This window comes from Chlorocebus sabaeus, chromosome 5, assembly GCF_047675955.1.
Source record: "Chlorocebus sabaeus isolate Y175 chromosome 5, mChlSab1.0.hap1, whole genome shotgun sequence".
NCBI lineage: Eukaryota > Metazoa > Chordata > Mammalia > Primates > Cercopithecidae > Chlorocebus > Chlorocebus sabaeus.
The window spans coordinates 21,059,180-21,064,889 of NC_132908.1; positions in this window are offsets into that span (position 1 = coordinate 21,059,180).

The following is a 5,710-nucleotide window of genomic DNA, read 5'->3' on the forward strand; positions in this document are numbered from 1 at the left end:
ATGTCGAAATGTGATCCCTGGCCGGGTGCAGTGGCAGACACCTGTAATCCCAACACTTTGGAGGCCAGAGGTGGGAAGATTGCTTGAGCCCAGGAATTCAAGACCGGCCTAGGCAACATAGAGGGACCCCATCTGTACAAAAAAATAAAAATAAAATAGCCAGGCATGGTGGCGCACACCTGTAGTCCCAGCTACTTGGGAGGCTGAGGTGGGAGAATCACCTGAGCTCAGGTAGTCAAGGCTGCAGTGAACCGTGATCATGCTGCTGTACTCCAGCCTGGGTGACAGAGCAAGACCCTGTCTCAAAAAGAAGAGAATAGAAGAGATGAGAAGGGAAGGGAAGATGGGAAGGGAAAGGAAGGAAAAGGAAAGGGAGGGGAGGGGGGAGGGGAGTGGCAGGGGAAGGGGGAGGGGAGGGCAGAGGGAAGGGGAGGAGAGGGAAAAGAAGAGAAGAGAAAAGGAAAGAAAGAAAAGAAAAGAAAAGAAAAAAGAAAGGAAAGGAAGGGAAAAGAAAAGAGAGATGAGGAGAGGAGAGGAGAGGAGAGGAGAGGAGGGAAGGGAAGGGAAGGGAAGGGAAGGGAAGGGAAGGGAAGGGAAGGGAAGGGAAGGGATGAGATGAGATGAGATCCAGGAAAGGAAAGGAGAGGAGTGAGGAGGGGAAGGGAGGGGAGGGGAAGGGAAGGAGGGGAGGGGAGGGGAGGGGAGGGTCCCTGATGTTGAAGGTGGGTCCTAGTGGGAGGTGTTTGGGTCATGGGAGCAGATCCCTCATGAATGGCTTGGTGCAGTCCTCGAAGTAATAAGTGAGTTCTCACTCTGTTGGTTCACAGGAGATCCAATCGTAAAAAGAGGCTGGCACCTCCTCCCTTCCTTCTTGCTCCCTCTCTCGCCATGTGACATGGCTGAGTCCCTTTCACCTTCAGCCAAAGCGTGGTGCTTCTTGTACAGCCTGCAGAACCATGAGCCAAAAGAAACTCTTTTCTTTGTAAATTACCCAGTTTTGGGTATTCCTTTATAACAATGCAAAATGGACCAATATAAATACCTTCAGCATTCTAAGTTCAAAATGAAGCATCCATTTGATTGGGCTAGGTCCTAGGTCTGTCACCAGCAGCTGGAAAGTAGGGAAGGAACCACCATCTTCCTCCAGCTTCCATAGTGGGAGACAAAGCTGCCTCTCATCTATCTTGAGGTTCCCCCAAAACGGGAGATTACTCAATGCAGGACAGTCAAAATGGACAAACGTCCACTACATCTCATTAATGTGGTATGTCATATTGATAACATTAAATTGTTGCTTTATCTATTTACTAAATTTATGTTTTGAAACAGGGTCTTTGTTCTGTTGCCCAAGCTGGAGTGCAGTGGTACAATCATAGCTCATAGTAACCTCAAACTCCTCCTGGGCTCAAGTGATCCTGCCATCTCAGCCTCTCAAATAGCTGGGACTATGGGTGTGTACCAGCCCGGGCAACATGGCCAAACCCTGCCTCTATTAAAACTACAAAAAAAAAAAAAAAAAAATTAGCTGGGTATAGTGGCTCATGCCTGTAATCCTAGGTACTCAGGAGGCTGAGGCATGAAAATTGCCTGAACCTGGGAGGTGAAGCTTACAGTGAGCCAAGATCGTGTCACTATACTCCAGCCTGAGCAGCAGAGTGAGATTCTGTCCCAAAATAAATAAATAAATAAAAATAAATGAATAAATTTTGGAGGAACACAATTCAGTATGTAACACTGACATGTTAGAGACTCTGTGAAGATATGTGTAAGTGTTAAAGAAAGAGGAAAGAAACATGAAAAGTGGCTCAACAAAGACACGTTTATTTTGGAGAATAAATCTAAGAGGGGCTTCTGGTTGATTTCTGTCAGGAGCGCTCTCTCTTACAGACTAGAGTATTTTTCGGTTTTATGGTGAGAGAGCTTATTACAGGTTTGCGGGACAGGAGTTTATGGTGGGGTTGGAATGTCTCTGGTCAGAGGGGAGGTTATCTTGGGGCTGGCATGTCTCCGGTCGAGGAGGGGTTTGGAATGTTTCTGGTCAGAGATGTCATTTGTGGTTTATGTTCATGCTGACCTTAGCCATTAGGTTGATGCCCTTTAGAATTAGGCAGTTTTTGATCAAGGGGAACTATAGAATGGCAGTGCTTATCCAAGATGGCGATGTTCCTCCTCTGTCAATGTGAATGCTGTTGGCTTCCTCTCTGCAAGTATTTGAGAGCTACAGTTCTCAATACTGCTAATATCTTCACCTGACTTCCAGCTTTTTGAAACCTCTTGACATCTCTCTGCTGGATTGTCTGTTATTAACCTGACAGCATTCCCTCCCTCTTCTACAGTGTTCTCTGCATCACAGAATTACATTTTCAAGAATCTCTTTCTTAGAGATTGCCAATGAGAGGTACTTGCAAAGATTTGGAAGACAAAAGAAAAAGCTGTTCTTTGGCTGCAGCTGTGGGCAGACTGGATGAATAGAACTGCAGACCTGAGGTCTTATTGGCTTCCAGGTACACCGTTGCAAATGACCCATCTCAGGGCTGTGGGTCGCTAAGACAGTAACTTTGTCCTCACAGAGCTCTTGAGCAGAGATGAGATGAGGGAGACATGAGTGAGAGAGGGTTGTGCAAGTGCAGGATTGGATGTTGTTTTTACTAAAAATTCGGACATTTTGTTGATCATGGGGTTTTTTTTCACAGTTCGTTTTTTAAAAATATTGCATTGAAATGTTAATTAGCTGGATTGGTTCTTTCTGCAATCCGTACATAGATCAAAACATCACATGGTACTCCGTAAACACATAATTATTCCTTGTCAATGAAAAAAAAATTTTGTTTGATGGGCATGGTGGCTTGAGCCTACAGTCCCAGCTACTTGGGAGGCTAAAGTGGGAGGATTGCTTAAGGCCAGGAGTTGGAGACCAGCCTGGGCAACATAGCAAGACCCCTTACCTCTATAAATAAATAAATAATGCTTAAAAATATACTCCATGGCTGGATGCAGTGGTTCACGCCTGTAATCCTAGCACTTGGGGAGGCCAAGATGGGTGGATCACTTGAGGTCAGGAGTTTGAGACCAGCCTGGCCAACATGGTGAAACCCTGACTCTACTAAAAATGCAAAAATTAGCTAGGTGTGGTGGTGGGTGCCTGTAATTCCAGCTGCTTGGGAGGCTTAGGCAGGAGAATCACTTGAATTTGAGAGGCGGAGGTTGCAGTGAGCCAAGATCATGCCACTGCACTCCAACCTGGGGGACAGAGTGAGACTCTGTCTCCAAAAAATATACACATATATATATTTTACATATATATATGTATGTGTATATATATTGCACTAAAATATTCTTTGATGCCCCCTTAAAACTTGTACCTGAGAAGACTGCCTCACTAGTCCTACTGCAGTCCCAGCCCAGCCCTTAAAAGATGCACACAGTTTCCATGGGAGGTGGTGAGATTCACTCACTTCAGTGCTATCGTCTAAGACTGGTGGCAGTGGCTTGCCTGCCCTTCATTTCCCCATCCTTCCAATGGTGGGGTAAGCCTGAAATTCCCCATATTCAAACCTTTCCTACTTGAAATATACAAGTTGGTTTCTGCTTTTCCAACGGAACCTTGACTTACACAATCCCTCATTGACTGGGTTCTCCTCTTCTGAGCTCTCTGTTGTGGATCTACATCTTTTTTACTCTTTTACTCTGATTTTAGTAAACTTCTGGTGTGGAGCAGAAAAAAACTGATATGTTTAACTGACATCAGCTTTCTAAAAATCCCTCCTCTACCCTCAAATTTCATTTCTAAAGTTTTGAATTCAATTACACATTATCTATTGCATTATAAACATGATCACTGGCAGTATCTTCTAAATTTTTGTTTTTGTCCAGGTAATCTTCAGCACTCTATACCAAGTCCCCATGAGGTCCTTTTATTTATTTATTTATTTATTTATTTATTTATTTATTTTTATTTTTATTTTTTTTAAGACAGAGTCTCACCCTGTCGACCAGGCTGGAGTGCAATGGAACGATCTCGGCTCACTGCAACTTCTACCTCCCAGGTTCAAGCTATTCTTCTGTCTCAGCCTCCCAAGTAACTGGGATTACAGGCGTGTGCCACCATGCCTGGCTAATTTTTTGTATTGTTAGTAGAGACGGGGTTTTGCCATGTTGACCAAACTGGTCACGAACTCCTGAGCTCAGGCTTAGGTGATCCGCCTGTCTTGGCCTCCCCAAGTGCTGGGATTACAGGCATGAGCCACCGTGCCCAGACTAAAGATTTGATAGAAGAAGTTTAAATTGAAAAGAAGAGTTGGAAAATAAACTTGTAGAAATCTCCTAAAAAGTAGAATAAAAAAGCAAACAGATGCAAAGAAAAGAGAAAATCATAATAAAATTAGATAATTAATTCATTGAACGTTAATAATCACCTGACAGGAGTTATACAAGAAGAGCAGTAATCTCCATCAGAAAATAATAGAAGAAAATGTCCAGAACTGAAGAACATGAGTGTCCAGATTAAAAGCATCCAGCGCAATGTGTTTTTGAAAGACCCATGCCGAAGCATGTCATTGTTAGGTTGGTGCTATAGTAATGGCAAAACCGCAATTCATTTTGCACCAACATAATAGGAAATTTTAGATCACCAAAAACAGATATATCTTTGAAATGTCTATAATGAAAAAGCACAGGCCACAGAGTTACATTAAAAAGTAACATTGGGAGGCTGAGGTAGGTGGATCACTTGAGGCCAGGAGTTTGAGACCAGCCTAGCCAACATGGTGAAACCCTGTCTTTATAAAAATAAACAAAAAATCAGCCGGGCATGGTGGCGTACCTGTAGTCCCAGCTGCTTAGGAAACTGAAGCATGAGAATCGCTTGAACCCGGAAAGCAGAGGTTACTGTGAGCCGAAATGGCACCACTGCACTCTAACCCAGAGTAAGACTTTCTCAAAATAAATAGGTAAATAAATAAATAAATAAATGTGACAATCAGAAAAAAGACAATCAGAATGTCCTCAAACTTTTAAAAGCAACACAAGAAGCAAAACACAATGAAGTAATGCTTTCAAAATAAGAAGGAAATATTATTTCCAATATAGAATTCTATTCCCAAACGATCAATCAAGTGTGAGGGTGGAATAAAGGCATTGTCTCCAAAAAAATTTACTTCTTATGACTTCTTTGTCAGGAAGCTATTGGAAAATATGGTCAACCAAAATGAAAGATTAAGCCATAAAGATTGGCAGGAGAGCCAGGATACAGAAAACATAACACAGAGAGAGGCCACAGAAAATTCCAGAATGCTTGGAGAACAACCAGTTCAGACTGAGTAAACTTATAGGAGGCCCTAGGAGAGATATGTCCAGGGAGGGAATTAAAAGAGAAATTTGATGTGCCTGACCACATGAAAAAAATATTTTTAGCAGAATTTTGCAATTCTGTTGGAGAGCTTAGAAAAAATTAGAGACAGCAGCCAGGCACAGTGGCTCACGCCTGTAATCCCAGCACTCTGGGAGGCTGAGATGGGCAGATCGCCTGAGGTCAGGAGTTCGAGACCAGCCTGACCAGCATGGAGAAACCCTGTCTCCACTAAAAATACAAAATTAGTCGGGCTTGGTGGCACATGCCTGTAATCCCGGCTACTTGAGGTGGAGGCAGAATTGCTTGAACCTGGGAGGTGAAGGTTGCAGTGAGCCGAGATCATTCCATTGCACTCCAGCC